This window comes from Engystomops pustulosus, chromosome 2 (assembly GCF_040894005.1).
Source record: "Engystomops pustulosus chromosome 2, aEngPut4.maternal, whole genome shotgun sequence".
NCBI classification, from domain to species: Eukaryota; Metazoa; Chordata; class Amphibia; order Anura; family Leptodactylidae; genus Engystomops; species Engystomops pustulosus.
The window spans coordinates 136,894,431-136,912,146 of NC_092412.1; the positions used below are offsets into that span (position 1 = coordinate 136,894,431).

Consider the following 17,716-nt stretch of genomic DNA (forward strand, 5'->3'; position numbering starts at 1 on the left):
TGGTGCTGGCGGCCTCTATGTGCTTCCTGGTGAAGGTGCCCCCTGCAGCCTGTGTGTATGAGATACTCCTATACACATGACTGACAGCCTGTATAATGATGTGACACTCCTGGTGCTGGAGGCCTCTATGTACTTCCTGGTGCTGGCGCCCCCTGCCACCTGTGTGTATGAGATACTCCTATACACATGACTGACAGCCACTATAATGATGTGACACTCCTGGTGCTGGCTCATCTATGTACTTCCTGGTCCTGGCACCCCCTTCAACCTGTGTGTATGTGATACTCCTATACACATGACTGACAGCCTGTATAATGATGTGACCATCCTACTGGCTCCTCTATGTGCTTCCTAGTGCTGGCAGCCACCCCCCTGCAGCCTGCGTTTGAAAGATACAACTGCTCCAGGATGCGGCCATTTTATAGCAAAAAGTGTCAGGTATTTGTGTAGCTGATGTCTGTGTCTCACACATGTGTATGGCAGCAGGTAAAGCACAGACACTAGCAATGCTTTTCTATACATTACACACAGACAGGGGGCAGGGGTGACATCACTTTCTCTCTCCATGTGCACACCCACATTTACATACTAAAGAAAAGATGATTTTAGAATGATTAGTGTATGAATTGACTAGATAAAGGCTGGGATGGAATCCTTGTGGGCTTCTCCAACAGGTAGAGGTGACAGAAATAGTGAAAGATACCTGATGGCAGGTGTCCTTTAACAGTATAGCTGTTCTTCTCTTCATACATACTTATCTACAGTATTAACGAAACTTCAGGCAGACATATAAACACCATATCAAATAGTTCTGCTCAATAGATTGGCACCTGCTTTTACCTTCATGCATCATACATGAACATCTCAACTGTAACTTCTCATTAAATATGCATGTCCTCACTAACACCTGCAGATTTATATAGGTCACACACACATTCAAGAGCCTGTGTTTCTAGTGTTTCTCTACAAATCTGCTGCATTATCCAGAAGACTTGCAACTAGTAAAAAAAATTGTTTCTGACAGCACTGACGCAGAGTAAGCTTGAGAATAAAAAAATTCTTTTAGGTTTCTATGTTAGAGGCCACATTGCAAGCCTGAAAATTGTCTCTACCTCAGTTCTCCTTAACCCCTTTGTGTCTAAACCATTTTAGGGCTTTAGGACCAGGCCTAATTTTTTAAATTTGCCCTGTGTCGTTATAGGTTATAAAGGTTATAGACATTATAAATTTGTAATGCTTTACCATATCCAGGGGATTTTGAGATTGTTTTCTCGTCACACATTCTACTACATAGCAATAGAAAAATTTTGATGAAATCTTTTGTGTTTAGTTATGAAAAAAAACACAAAAAAATTTGGCAAAAATTTCTAAAAATTGTTCATTTTCAAAGTTCAAAATGTTCTGCTTTTCAGGCAGATAGTCCTAGAATCCAAGTAACTTTATAACTAACATTTCCCATATTTCTGCTTTATATCGGCGTGGCTTTTTATGCATCCTCTCTCTTTTTTAGATTGTTAGGTTCATAATTGTGGGTGCAATTTTTCTCATTTTTATGAAAATCGCCAAAACCCTTAATTAGAGGCACCTGTTTAGCTTTAAGTGACATTGGGAGGCCTAAATAGCGGTAAAACACCATGAATCATGCCATTTTAGAAACTGCAACCTTCAATGTCAAGGTGCGGGAAGGAGTTAATGACAAAGGCCAATTCGTTTCTCAGGCTAATTTCAGCCATGTGAAATTCTACTTAAAGGCTGCTGTTAGAAATACTAAATGTTGATAAAACTAGCCCACCAACAACAGCTAATGGCTGGACACTGTTGCAGATAACTTATAAGAAATTGTATGAGTTGTAATACTATGCAATATAATTTTTTTAATAATATTATTAACTGAAACAGTAACTGTAAAGTTTTTTTTCTACAAATCAATAGCTCTTAAAACAACTTTGCCTATTATCTTTGTTACCTATATCCATCAGTTTCTTTGCTATCTCAGTTCTGCACTAGCTGCTTTCTCTACTGACAAGCCCGGAGTTCATGGTATAAACAAACTCTACAGACTCCTGGGAGGGGAGGGGCTACAGCTCCTTGCTCACAGAGGAGGGTATGTGACAGGGCTCTCCCTGTGTATGTAGCAGAGGTGGATGTGTTCAGGACTGTGGATACAGATGTCTCCTGCACAGCATTGTGAGGTACAAGATATCCCTTGTTCCCTATCAGTCCCTCCATCCCAGTCTGTTATTGTACAGAACTTTTTCTGTCTCTGCACCTCATGCTGCTCCCTTCCCCCACCTTGTCATCGGCAGTATCAGCTCTGTGCAGACGAGGTATTAACCCTTTGTGCTCACACAGCACAGCCTGTAGACTTGTAACTGGTTTACTTATGATTTCTTTCACTTATTGCATGTTCCCTGCTCCTCCATGTGATGGAAGCTGCCAGGCTTGTCACCATATACATCATGTATGTGCACTGTGCAGTGTTCAGTGGATTTACCTTTGGGAAACTAAATGGATTTAATGCTAAATTACCTTGGGCAATATGGGAATTGTTCTGTTTGTTTTTAAATGGGGAATCACAAATAATAATTTGGTAAAATCAGTTATTCTTTATATGTCAAGGACAGATATACAAGGAGATTCAAGATAGGAACAGTGATGTGTTTCCATTGTCTTTGAATCTATTTCCTCCACAAAACTTCATGCATTAATCCATTCAACTGGTGGAATGGTATATGCCCCTCCTCCAACAGCAGATGGATGTGATTTTCAGCTATAAAACATATTAACACACTGCTGGATCAGAGGAAAGACGATGTCAAAGACATCAAGAAATGCAATATCCACAATACAAACAAGATGGCATAGTCAGTAGACTTCTGGATTTATGCTACACCAGAATGACACTATTAGGAAATACACTTTAACTTGTGAATCTAATGAATTGCTACTTGATTTATGCCTATGTACTGATGGTCGCGAAGCATGTGATACTAATATCTTGATAACATTGTTTCTTTGTAGGGTAATATCATGTTTTTCTATGTGATTTATCAAAGCGATTAATTGTAAAATGCAGCAAGTTAAGTCTATTCATCCCATACAAATATTGACTTTATACAGAATAAAAAGACAGAGTCAGTGAATGTGAAAATACTGTATTTGTTCAGTTCTCCACAATTCTTAAAACGCCAAACACAATAAAGTAAAAGTGCTGCTTTCAGCATATTAAAGGTGTGTGAGATCATGTGAACAGCCCTTTGGGGACAAACGATGCCTATTTCATCTTACATGTCACTTCCAAGTTAAAAGGACTAAATACACAGCACAAATTTGTTTTTGTGTAAAAACAATTTATTGATTATGCAAGTCGGTTCAAATATAGAAAGGAAATGTAAACAGCAGATTTTTCAGCTATATGTTGCAAAATAAAAAATATTGCAAAATAATAATACACGTTATACATTGAAAATTTCAAGACAGATTGATCTGTGGATTACACATTAAGAGAAAAGAAATCCCCAGTCTAATCCACCGCTCATCTGTCAGATCGATGCAGGTCCAAGATCTGGGTTCCCACCCATCTCTAAAACAAAGCTCTGATATGGTTTAACGCAGATCCTTTTCCCCTCTTACAAAAGTAGATAGTCAGTGTTGGTCAATGTGGCGTTCTGCAGCCCCTAGGACAGTGGTGGCGAACCTATGGCACGGGTGCCAGAGGCGGCACTCAGGGTCCTTTTTGTGGGCACCCAGGCCATCGCCCCAGCACACTAGACAAGACTCAAAAAATCTTCCTGCAGTTCCAAGCAACTTTAAAGATGCTGCTTTCAGTCATATTTTGATACTAACTTCGCTACTTGGGACTGTAGGAAGAGGGAGAATGAATAGACAGGGCCGAATTATCTTTGGAGGACCTCCTGCTGTCTCCACGTTTCTCTGTGTACAGAGGGAAACAGGAAAGAAGCTAAAATGATGACAATTTCCCATCTTTCTACTGTGTTGCTGTCCTCAGGAGGCCAATATGATTGAAAGTTGTTGAACAGGGAGCAATAAGTTACTGCTTTAATTTTTGGTTGGCACCTCGCAATGAAAAAGCATGGTTTTGGATTGCAGATTGGGCACTCGGCCTCTAAAAGGTTCGCCATCACTGCCCTAGGAGTTGCGTAAACTCAGTTTACGGCCTCATGCACACAAACATGAGCTCGCCTAGGCCGTTGCCTCGGTGAACATACAGCCGTGTGATATTTTCTTGTAAAAGCTCTGGCTCTCGGCAGTAGTGATGTGCAGCTGCCGCCAGCTAGTCTGTATGGAGCAGTGCGGACAGCAGAGCGCACAGATCAGTCACGTGTACTCCGACCCACTACACTGCAGAGACGTCTCTGCTTCTGCCGGCAGAAGGGAAGCTGAAGCCACGCCCCCTGAGCACTCACTGCTACCGTCACTGTCTTCTCCAAGCTGATCTGTGTCCCGTGTGCAACATCCCCCCTGGGACCTAGCCTTTTCTTGGGGCCTGGAGGCAGCTGGGGCCCACAATACCGGAGTGGCTGGAGGTTGTGGCCTAGGGCACGCTGATGTCACGGAGCTTGGTATTGGGACCGGAGGGCTGTCCGACATCCTGGCAGGTCTCCAGCAGTTGGTGTGTGCAAAAGATGGAGGGAGAGGCTGATGTACTGATTCTTCCTGGGGCAACCCCTTGGGTGTCTGTAATATGAGTCCCTGGGCAATGGATGGAGCGACCTTGGTGTTACAGCCGTATCCAGGGAACAGACGGACCCAATGTTGTGCAAAATAACTCGTGGTTCTTTATTAGAGCAACTGCAGGCAACGGGCCAAACGATCTTGTACAGATGTCGGATTACTGGAGAGTCTGGATTACTGGAGTGGTCATGGAGAGTGATCCTCAGGAATAGATTCACCAGCCTGGTAGTGGGTGCAGGCTGGGATGTAGCAGTGTCCAGACATGGAAGCTGCATCTGACAGTGCATGTACAACGGTCGCAAGAGCTTAAAATCTATGAGGAGGAGAGTACACAGGAGGTGACAGTGCTTGTACAATGGTCACAAGAGCTTACAATCTATGAGGAAGGGGGGGCACAGGAGGTGACAGTGCTTGTACAATGGTCACAAGAGCTAACAATCTATAAGAAGGAGGACACAAGAGGTGACAGTGCTTGTCCAATGGTCACAAGAGCTTACAATCTATGAGGAGGAGGGGACACAGGTGACAGTGCTTGTCCAATGGTCACAAGAGCTTACAACCTATGAGGAGGGGACACAGGAGATGACAGTGCTTGTACAATGGTCACAAGAGCTTACAATTTATGATGAGGAGGAGACACAGGAGATGACAGGGCTTGTACAATGATCCAGGCATTTCAAGTAAGGGATAAAATAAATAAATACACCAAAGACCCAAATGTGTGCACATTGTATTGAAACTCATTCTATTGATAAAAAATCTTCCCTGAACCAAAACAGTTGTGCTCATTAAGTAGCAACTTTATCGCGGCTAAACACATCTTGCTAGTTAGTGAATGCAAGTGCATTGGTCAGAAGTAGAGATGAGCGAGCATTAAAATGCTCGGGTACTCGTTACTCGAGCCGAACATTTCCCGATGCTCGAGTGCTCGTTTCGAGTAACGAGCCCCATTGAAATCAATGGGAGACCCGAGCATTTTTTCGTAAAATTAAAAACTGAACGAGCACTGTGAAAGAACACAGTGCAGAACAGATTGCAGATGTTCGCGAACATCTGCGATCTGTTCCGGAGACACGCGTGCAGAACGATGTTCTCTGCAATAGTATTTGAAGAACAATATGTGTGAAGAACAACTTGCAGATGTTTGGAAACATCTGCAAGTTGTTCTTCACACATATTGTTCTTCAAATACTATTGCGGAGAACACCGTTCTGCAAGCGTGTCTCCGGGACATCTGCGATCTGCTCCGGAGACACGGTGTTCTCCGCAATAGTATTCGAAGAACAATATGTGTAGAGAACAACTTGCAGATGTTGTCAAACATCTGCAAGTTGTTCTTCACACATATTGTTCTTCAAATACTATTGCACCGTGCAAGCGTGTCTCCGGAACATCTGCGTGTAGAGAACAACTTGCAGATGTTGTCAAACATCTGCAAGTTGTTCTTCACACATATTGTTCTTCAAATACTATTGCGGAGAACACCGTTCTGCACGCGTGTCTCCGGAGCAGATCGCAGATGTTCCGGAGACACGCTTGCACGGTGCAATAGTATTTGAAGAACAATATGTGTGAAGAACAACTTGCAGATGTTTGACAACATCTGCAAGTTGTTCTCTACACATATTGTTCTTCGAATACTATTGCGGAGAACACCGTGTCTCCGGAGCAGATCGCAGATGTCCCGGAGACACGCTTGCAGAACGGTGTTCTCCGCAATAGTATTTGAAGAACAATATGTGTGAAGAACAACTTGCAGATGTTTGACAACATCTGCAAGTTGTTCTCTACACATATTGTTCTTCGAATACTATTGCGGAGAACACCGTTCTGTACGCGTGTCTCCGGAACAGATCGCAGATGTTCGCGAACATCTGCAATCTATTCTGCACAGTGTTCTTTCACTGTGTTCTTCAATGAAATGATTAAATTAAATGTTTTAATTGTATTTTTTTACTGTTCTTTACTTTTTTTTTTTTTAAATTAAATGCTCGTTATCGAGCAGGGCAAATACTCGTCCGAGCAACGAGCCGGTCCGAGTATGCTAATACTCGACCGAGCATTAAGCTCGGACGAGTATACTCGCTCATCACTAGTCAGAAGGCATATGTTTTTGGGAAGAACTATCTTCCGATACACTTTAGTAAAAAATAAACAGTGTAAAATTTTAAAAAAGTGTTATGCCCTCAACCCCCCAAAAATAAATTAAATAGATTTAGAGGGGGCAACCCCAACCTGCTCAGTGTGGGGAGGTTTGGGGCTGGCTGTTAACAATGTATACAACTAGGAGTTATATATTTGTATTACTGAAAATTCAAAATGGTGATAGGAGTATTATTACCCTTTTGGAAAAATGTTTGTGCGACCCCTGATGAAACCCATACCTTCTTGTGCATGAGGCCTAATAATGTGTTCACCCCCTGGATGCATGGGTTCAAATACAGGTGATGGTACAGTAAGTTTCAACATTTAATATACATACATAAGTCATTTACCAGTAAAACCAGTGCTGCACAGCCACTGGGAGGATAGCGAGGGTTTAATGGGCTCCAGCACGATGTTTGGCGTAATCCCAGAAGAGAACACTGCCACATGATTCACAGGCGAATTTAACTCCCTGTTTGAGCACACCCTGGCCACCCCTGGGAAGGTTCTAGTATCCCCTCCATTGGATAGGGTAACTGGAACTTCTAAACCTAGAAACTCCTCACCAAAGGTTGGTTTTCATTAGAAATTCTGTGTATACATCCACCTCAGGGTCCTAGTACAGACTGAGACCAAGGTGGGCGTTTGTCCAGTTCCCCGGATATTGGTAATATAACTGGTACCTAATAGGATGTACCATAAATCCACGACCTCTCATGAAATAAAGCCATTGTTTGTCTGAAGGAACTGCTTTGAAGTAAAGCTGTTTTTCCAGAAAAAAACATGCTTCCAACTAGGGGGCTATGTGTGTTTTCTAACTCGGGGCCTTTGAAACTGAACCCCCTGCTGAATCACATGTCATTGTTTCCAGCTTTCTGAATGAGACCTGACATGACATAATGGACATAATATTACATTCCGATATTCTCCACAGTCTGGATTTTACATAACACTGAGCTATGTTGTTTCCTTAACTCCTATAGGTACATAAAAAATAGCAAAACGGGCACATTTTTCTAGGAATGCTCTGCTTTATGTTCTCTGGTTATTTGCCATTAATTCCTGGAATATATACTATTTTCCATAACAGCCTGTGTGGTGTAGTTTCTATCTTTTTTTGGTAGTACCCAATTCCCATAAGAATGAATCACCATTTTAAAACCAGCAAATCTCACAGTTAATTACTACTTTTTGATAATATTATTAACTTAAAGAGTATATGTCACCTGTCACCTGCCTGGTGGCAGGTTCCAGTAACCTATGCTATGCTGCTTTTAACCCTTTGCAGCATTCTGAATAATTTCAGCAGTTTATCATAGTTTGATTTACATTACCTGGCTCCCTGTCAGTAGTGTGTGGTGAATCCCAGGAAAGGGGCAGCTGCAGCCTGTGTGTGCCTGCATCTCCTAATGCATTCTTCCTCTCTTCCCCACCATCCCACTCCCCTGTCTGCTCAATGCACATGACAGGAAGTGGGGAGGGTTGACAGAGCTAGATGTGTGTGGAGGAAGGAAGACTCACCACATGCTGTTGGCAGGGAGCCAGTGTGAATTAAAGTTATATAAACTAATGAAATCATTCAGTTATGCTGACAAAGGCATTTTTAAATCAGCATAGCATAGCCTATTGGAACCTGTCACCACCTTAACCCCTTAATGACCTTTTTGTTTTTTCATTTCCATTTTTCCCTCCCCACCTTCAAAAATCTATAACTTTTTTATTTTTACACTTAAAGAGCTTTGTTTCTTTTTCTGCGTAACAAATTGCACTTCATAGTGTACTGGGAAGTGGGAAAATAATTCAAAATGCATCTTCTGGCGCTAATAACTTTTTTTAACTTTGGTGTAAGGAGCTGGGGGCAATGTCATTTTTGTGCGACTTTTTTAGGACTGTACAACCTTTTGATCATTTTTTATGGAATTTTTTTTAGTTTTTTTTTAACCTTTTTTTATTTTTATCTTTACTGGGGTACTTTAACCCTGGGTTGTTTGATCAATCCTACCATATACCTACCATATACTACCATATATGGGGATTTTCCTAATCAGGTGCCCCTCACCGTGGCGGCGCTGCTCCGGTCCCTGGCCCGCTCTTACCTCTCCACGATCCTGCTCTTCTCCCAGGTAGGCCGCGCGGGCACTCTGGCCACTTCCGGGGTTGCCATATAATCCGGCTATTCTCATCACTCCCCACCGGATCTTCAAGCCATTTCCTGAAGTTAAAGCCCCTCTGTGTTCCTGTGCTCCGGTTCCTGTGGAACGACCTGGTGGCAGGTGTCAGTTAGTACCATCTCCTGCGGTGGTCCAGAGGGTCCACAGATCCCAAACTCTGACAGTTTATATTTAGTGTAGATAGTCCTGGTAAGTATCCACAAATATTTATCAAAATATACTCACAAACAGAGTTAACAGATAGGCCTGATAAAATCCAGTCAAACGCCAGGTGTAGCAGCCCGACCCAGGTAGACATTTGTGATAAAGGTGAACATTCATATACTAATTTTAAAGAATAATCCACAATTATACTTCCGAAGAGCCACAGAGTTTATGACTCTAAGAATTTATTAAAATAAAAAAACAGCTAATGAATGTATAGAATCATGTAAAAGAATAGTCTTCAATTAATTATTATACCAAAGTATCAGTTGAGGGATAGTCTGAATAAGGAAGAAAGGGTGGTTTTGAAAGATGTCGAAACGGACAAATCGATAGTTCTGAAACCGGCAGATAAGGGAAGTGGGGTGGTATTACTAAATAGAGAAGACTATATTAAAGAACTAACTGGTCTTTTGAATAAAGCAAAAGTACAGGAGGTCATTGTAAATTATGAATACAATTATTTAGCTATTAAATTTCCCAGGATACCAGGAATGCACTATTTACATAAAGTACATAAAAATTTAAATACACCTCCGGGCTGCCCAATTATTTCAAGGATCTCATCATTAGCAAGTTGAATTTTGGAATATGTGGATATCTTTCTCCAGAAAAGAGTCATACTTGAGGCACTCCCAACAAATAAATGAGATCCAGAAGGAAAAGGAGATGCAGTTGCAACGTTTCTTCTTTATGAACATGCGTTCAACAAAATAAAGGGGTGGAGGTAATAAAAAAAAATACAGGCAGTTGACACACTGATTTTCATAAGGATTTTATTAAACAATGCACTAGTTTTTGTTTGGAGAAGAATTGTTTCTGGTATAATGGAAGTTTTTACAGACAAAAGACTGGTACGGCGATGGTGGCGACATTTACCCTCAGCTTTGCCAATTTATATATTCAAGAAATTAAGTAAGTATACACATATAATTAACAATAATTAATACAATAGTGTGTAAGCATTACATTGATGACTGTGATTTTTATTGTACATTAACAAGAATAATTTGTATGTGTGTTTTACTAATGAAATAAGTTGTTGTAAAATAATTTTTTTAGATTTGAAACAGAATAAAAGTTACACAAAAAACTTTTCAAATTAACAGATGTATATAGCTTTATTGTATTAACAAGCTACCATTATATACCCTAGGATTAACATACCTGAGGGTCAACTAAAAAGAATAAAACACAACTGCGCTAAAGAAGCAGACTTTCAAGACCAGGCAGAAGTGATTATTTGAAGGTTTAGAGAAAATATGAGGAGACTAGCCACTCTACTACAAAAGGTTACGAAGAAATATGGAGGGAAGATAACGAGATGAAAAGTGCAAAAGATAGAAAAATAGAAAAAGACACTAATATTGATCCTACCGTATATACTTGTATATAAGCCGAGTTTTTCAGCACAAAATATGTGCTGAAAAACGTCCCCTCAGCTTATACACGAGTCAATATCCAGCTATAAAGAGTAAAAAATACTTAAAAAATAATAAACTTATATACTCACCCTCCGGTGGCCCCGATGTGCAGCGCTGCTCCCCCGATGTCCGTGCCGCTTGTCTTCAGGCTTCCGCGCCCGCCTTCTTTCTTCTGCTGGGCGCCGCCATGTCTTTCCCCCGGGTGGCGCCGGAGAGAGCAATGGTGGCGACCAACAGAAGAAAGAAGACGGGCGCGGAAGCCTGAAGACAAGCGGCGCGGAAGCCTGAAGACAAGCGGCGCGGACATCGGTGGAGCAGCGCTGCACATCGGGGCCACCGGAGGGTGAGTATATAAGTTTATTTTTTTTAATGCTGGGGGCAAGCTGTATACTACTGGGTGCAAGCTGTATACCACTGGGGGCAAGCTGTATACCACTGGGGGCAAGCTGTATACCACTGGGGGCAGGCTGTATACCACTGGGGGCAGGCTGTATACTACTGGGGGAAAGCTGTATACTACTGGGGGCAAGCTGTATACCACTGGGGGTAGGCTGTATACTACTGGGGGCAAGCTGTATACTACTGGGGACAGGCTGTATACTACTGGGGGCAGGCTGTATACTACTGGGGGCAGGCTGTATACTACTAAGGGCAGGCTGTGTACTACTGGGCGCAAGCTGTATACTACTGGGGGCAGGCTGGGCTGGCTGTATACTATAGGGGGCTGGTTGGCTATATACTGGGGAGGGTCTGTGACCAATGCATTTCCCACCCTCGGCTTATACTCGAGTCAATAGTTTTTCCCAGTTTTTGGTGGTAAAATTAGGGGTCTCGGCTTATACTCGGGTCGGCTTATACTCGAGTATATACGGTATATTTGTAACTCAATATAGTAAGGAGGCTTTAAAAATGAAAGGGATTCTTGAAAGGAACTGGCAAATTATATGTGACAACCCTAATATAGGTTTGTTAGTTAAAGAGAGACATACAGTTGTGTTTAAAAAGCACCAAATATTAGGGATATCCTAACTTTGAGTTATATTAAGGGACATGGTATAGAGGTGAGGGATTAAAAAGGTTTTCATGCAAGTAAAGGGTGTAGAACCATGTTTATGGAGGATTGGGGATAGTTAAAAAGTTTTATGATGTCAACAGAACTAAAGAATATTAAATAAAAAGTATATTCGTTGCATTCCCAACTGAGAGGAAGAGGGAGCATGGTCTGTCCCTGCTCCAGTGATGTGCCCTTCGTCCGCTCCTGCCAGGGCCTCCACCCACCTTGTTTGCACACACATGATGGATACAAAGGGTGCCCAGTCTGGTAGTTGTATATATATATGTGTGTGTGTGTGTGTTAATGGTGTGTATCTGCATGTGTAATATGCTGTATGTGTGTTTATGTATATGCTATATGTGTGTGTATACGATGTATGGTGTTTATATACTATAGCGCAAAGTGAGGATAGGTGAATATTTGAGAAATAAGAAAAGGCATCACCACACAGTTTGTTAGTACACTTTGTATTAGTGCACAATAAAAATCCTAAAGGTATAGTTTTCTTTGGCACTGAAATAGTTAAGGAGCACTGGAGAAGGGAGGATATGAAAAAAAATTTAATCAATTAGAAGGTTTTCGTATTTATCACTTACAAAGTCTATAACCTGGGGTCTTAAGATTTATTAAAAAGTTAAAAAGTTTTTTGAACTAACCATATTACAGTGTGCAGGGACAAATAAGTACATCTTTTTGGGTATATGAGTAAATATGAAAATAAGATTGGTATGTAACGATCCATATAGGAATGTAATATCAGAGGTCTTTAACCCCTTATGGACGCAAAATAACACCTCAGCTTTATTCTTTGGTTCGGTGCGATTGTGGTAATACCAAATTTATACAGGTTTTATTGTGTTTTAATACATTTTCAAAAATTAAACGAATGTGTACAAAAAAGAAAAAAAATTTTTTTCCATCTTCTGAAGCTAATAACTTTTTCATACTTTAGCGCACGGAGCTGTGTGAAGTGTAATTTTTTGCGAAATGAGCCGACATTTTCATTGCTACCATTTTGAGGTCTGTGCGACATATTGATCATTTTTTATTCCATTTTTTATGTGATGTAAAAAGGTGTAAAAGTCGCATTTCGGACATTTGGGCGCCATTTCCCGCCTCGGAGGTCACCGCCGGCCGTAACCGTTTTGATATTTTGATAGATCGGGCATTTTGGGACACGGCGATACCTAATATGTTTGTGATTTTTACTGTTTATTATCTTTTATATCAGTTCTAGGGAAAGGGGGGTGATTTGAATTTTTAATATTTTATTTTATTTTTTTATTTTTTTTATTTTTTAAACTTTTTTTTTATTTTTTTTTTCACTATTTTTTAGACCATCTAGGGTACATTAACCCTAGATGGTCAGATCGCTGCTACCATATACTGCAATACTTCTGTATTGCAATATATGGCATTTTTGCAGCACATTCATTACAATCAGCCAGTGGCTCATTGTAATGAATCTGCAGATGCCAGATAGTCTCGGGTCAAACGAAGACCCGAGGCTACCATGGCAACCGATCGCCGCCCCCCGATGACGTTTGGGGGCGCGGCGATCATAACAAAGATGTCGGCGCCGTCTTTTAAATGCCGCCGACGGCTTTGCCGACGGCATGCAAAACACCCCCCCCCCCTTGTATGAAGAGGACTCGGCCCGTGAGCCCTCTTCATACACTCCTTATACCTCTGCGCTGTAGAGCTACGGCGCAGAGCTTTAAGGGGTTAATACAACCACTATTTTTGCTTGTATATGAATAGCTTTTTTTTTTTAAATCAAAGAATGTTTTATTAATGCATTTACCACAGAATAAATTAGTTTTACATCGCAATAATGTGACAAATTGCATCAGAAACAAATTATGGTAACGTAATCAAACCCCTACCCCCCAAAAACCCCCTCCCCCCAGCGATCTGGTCAATTGCATCAATCTTCATAACTTATTCCATCGTGCCACCATCCCCCTAGTGCAGTGATGGCGAACCTTTTAGAGACCGAGTGCCCAAACAATAACCAAGACCCGCTTATTTATCACAAAGCGCCATGGCAGAAATTTAATTTGTGATTTATACTCCCTTCTCTGTCACAGCTTTCATTCATATCAGCACCCTGAGGACACCAATTAAGCAGAAGCTAGAAGAAATTTGGATGATCATTGTAGCTTCCCTCCAGGGTCCATAAACAGGAAGAATTGTCAGAGCCGGAGCAGGAGCTACAATGCTAATGCAGATCTGTAGTCCTGTCACTTTAAAATAGCTCTGTACACAGCAAGTCCTGGGCGGTTTGAGTCTGTAGGAAGATACCTGGAGTCATCTCTGGTGATGGCTTGGGTGCCCATAGAAAGGGCTCTGAGTGCCACCTCTGGCACCCGTGCCATAGGTTCGCCACCACTGCCCTAGTGGCTTGCCTGGACAGGCAAGCCACTTACCCCACTGTTTCTTAAATTTATCCACCACCCCTCTTTTCACATACACCTTTAGCTCTATCCATATGGTGTTATTCAATAATCTCTTCACTTCCCTCATTCTCGGCGGGGCAGCATCTAACCAGTGCATGGCAATAGATTTGCGCACTTGATATAACTAACACCTTTGCAATCGCCAGCTGTTGTTTTCTGTTAACCTCAAGCTCCCCCAGAAACCCTAACATGCACACTTTTGGATTCCTTGGCACAGTCATTCCAAACGCTCTGTGTATCATTACCAGCACTCTGTTTCATAGGTCATGTATATGAATAGGTTAATACCGATCTGTGGTTTCATATTTCTGATAGGCAATAGTATTAATGCTTGCATTATATAATGAAACTACTAGAAGTTTAAATCACCTGTAGATTTTACGAGGTGTATATGGGTCTATTCTATCTTCCATTCCTGTGTGCATGCAGGTCAACCTTGCTCTGTCTCCACACACACTATTTTGAATTAGTGGAAACAACTGCCAGGGGCGCACCTGCCATGAGGCGAGTTGAGCATCTCGCCTCAGGCGGCGCGCTTCCTGCTCGACGAGGGGGCGGCACCATGCTCCCACTCCCCGCCAGCCGGCACCGAGTTCCCCACAGGCACCGTGTGCCTGACCCCCGCTGCCGCTGGAAAGGACCGCGTTGCGGCCCTCCGTCCATCTCTGTGCTTCCGGCCGCTGGCCGACACTCCCACCCCCGCATACCTCTGCTCCCCGCATACCTCCGCTCCCGCCCCCCACACTCCGCTCTCGCTCCCACGGTCCTAGCTCCATTCCAACCAACCTAAGCTCCCGGCTCCAACTCCGCTCCCGCGGTCCTGACTGCACTCCCCCCAGCCCAAGCTCCCAGCTCCGACCCTGCTCCCGCAGTCCCGGCTCCACTTCCCCTAAAACAAGCTCCCGGCTCCGACCCCGCTCCCGCGGTACCGGCTCCACTCCCCCCAAACTAAGCTCCCGGCTTTGACCCCCTCCCGCGGTCCCGGCTCTCAAACCCCCCTTGCTGCTGGGCTGCTGGCTCCCGGCTCCGACCCCCCTTCCCCCGCTCCCAACTCCCCCCCCCCCTCCCCAACCCTTGCTCCCAGCCTGAAACCGCCACCGCTGGACAAGGCAGCAAACTTACCAAGACCCCAAGACCACAAAAGAAAGTTAATGATATTTTATCTATATATTTGCTATATGTATGTGCAGTGTGTGTATATGCTGTATCTACAGTTTGTATATGTGTATATATGCTGCATGTATATGCTGTATTTGTAATATTTATCAAGACTTCTAATTTGTACTACATGGCGGTACGCTGTATGCATTTTATACTAAATGGGGGGGCCATGTATGCATTTTATACTACATAACGGTATGCTGTATCTATCTTATTCTACATGGCAGCAGGCTTTATGCATTTTATTCTACATGGTGCTACCCTGTATGCATTTTATTCTACATGGGGGTACACTGTATGCATTTTATTCTACATGGCGGCATGCTGTATGCATTTTATACTACATGGCGGTACTCTGTATGCATTTTATACTACATGGCGGTACTCTGTATGCATTTTATACTACATGGCGGTACGCTGTATCTATCTTATTCTACATGGCGGCAGGCTGTATGCATTTTATTCTACATGGCGTCACGCTGTATGCATTTTATACTACATGGTGGTACGCTGTATGCAGTTTATGCTACATGGCGTCACGCTGTATGCATTTTATACTACATGGCGGCACTCTGTATCTATTGTATACTTCATGGCGGCATGCTGTATCTATCTTATACTACATGGCAGTACTCTGTATGCATTTTATACTACATGGCGGTACACTGTATGCATTTTATACTACATGGTGGTACGCTGTATGCATTATATACTACATGGCGATACGCTGTATGTATTTTGCATTTCTTTATTTTTACACCAAATCAATATGATGGATCTGGTCCTGACATTCCCTGATATAATACATATATGGGGGGGGAGTCTCTCTATGGCTCGCCTCAGGCAGCAGACAGGCTTGATACACCCCTGACAACTGCTAATGAGTTAAAGAAGAACTGGACCCCAATTGGCTGCTTCTGGTCATGTGACTTGGATTGAGAAATGAATGGTCTCCCGATTAACATTTTTCATGGGTTTTCATTTGAAGTTTAACTTTTTTCGGTAGATTAGGAATTGTTTGCAGCTATCTTTGGATGGCAAATATGTTAAACAGGTTTGACCATATGATTATATATACACTTCATAGATGAAAGAGAAAGAAATTATGTTTGTTATGGCACATTAATGTTATGATAAAACGCCTTTTCGGGTCAAGTTAACATATGATTATATAACATAACAAAAGCGGTTTGTGGATACATACCTGGACTTTGTGCACTATGTGTACACCTTATTTCATCTGACAGGTCTATAGTTTCTTTTACTTGATTAGTGAAAGAATTACAATAGCATGCCAAGAGACAATAATGTTTTGGGTGTGACCAGTTTTATGTTTTGTCCTTCACATTTCCCAATGTGGATCACTGAGTAAAGTATTCTAAGCACAACTCGGACATTTACATCTGGTTTCCTGCTAGAACAAAAGAGAGTAAAAGCGCAACCCAATTTTATGAATTTATGTATGTGTATTTTGGAAGGACTTTTACTGTGGGACTGCTGCTCTTCTGAGAATCACTCCAGCTAAGTCATATGTTTATAATATCAGTATAGCAATTCCATCAAAATCTGAAAGATGCTGTCACATTATAGTTTTCCGTTCCATCAAAATCTGAAAGGTGCTGTCACATTATAGTTTGCCGTTCCATCAAAATCTAAAAGGTGCTAGCACGTTGTAATCAGCAATTGCATCAAAATATGAGCTGTTGCATTATAATTTGCAGGTCCTGCAGCATCCAACAATAACTTAAAGGCACAATATCAGTATAGTTTTCAGTTCCATTAAAATCTGAAGTGTGCTGTTGCATTATAGTTTGCAGTTCCATTTGGTTTACTGCTAGAAAAAAGGGAGTAAGACCCGATTTTATGAAACTTATATACTGATATTGCGTCTTTATGATATTGCTGAATGAGGCAGGAACTGCAAACTATAATACGACAGCACCTATTAGGGCTTTGCACACCCTGCGCCCTTCAGAGCACCCTTTGTATAACCCTGAATAAAATGTATTTGGTGTCAATAGAATAAATTGAATCAACTATATCAACTGGATAAATAGTAAATACAACAGTATATACATTCATTTTGTAAATATAATGACCTGAATTTTTTCTTCTTCTGACACTTACAGGAAGCCTTTAGTTTTTTCTTTTACTTATTTTACAATGAAATAAATGATAAATAAATCCATGTAGCAGCTCCACAATAAAGAGAGCTGTGTTGCAATAGATAGCTATTGAGTTTGCTAAGGAAGTTGGGTGGAAGTCCTGTAGTACCCCTAATGGTGGAAATTTCTGAGCTTTACAAGAACTGTAAAATAAGCTGTGCAGAATTTTTGTGCCGGTCACAAAGTTTGCCTCACAATATTTACATTTGGGACAGAGCATAAAGACTGCATTGTGGTA

General features: G+C 41.8%; 1 protein-coding gene across 6 annotated transcripts in view; it reads right to left on the bottom strand.

Moving 5' to 3' along the window:
• The window catches only part of KCNQ4 (potassium voltage-gated channel subfamily Q member 4), a 169,260-nt gene that overhangs the window by 64,113 nt on the left and 87,431 nt on the right, over positions 1-17,716 (bottom strand). The window lies entirely within an intron of this gene.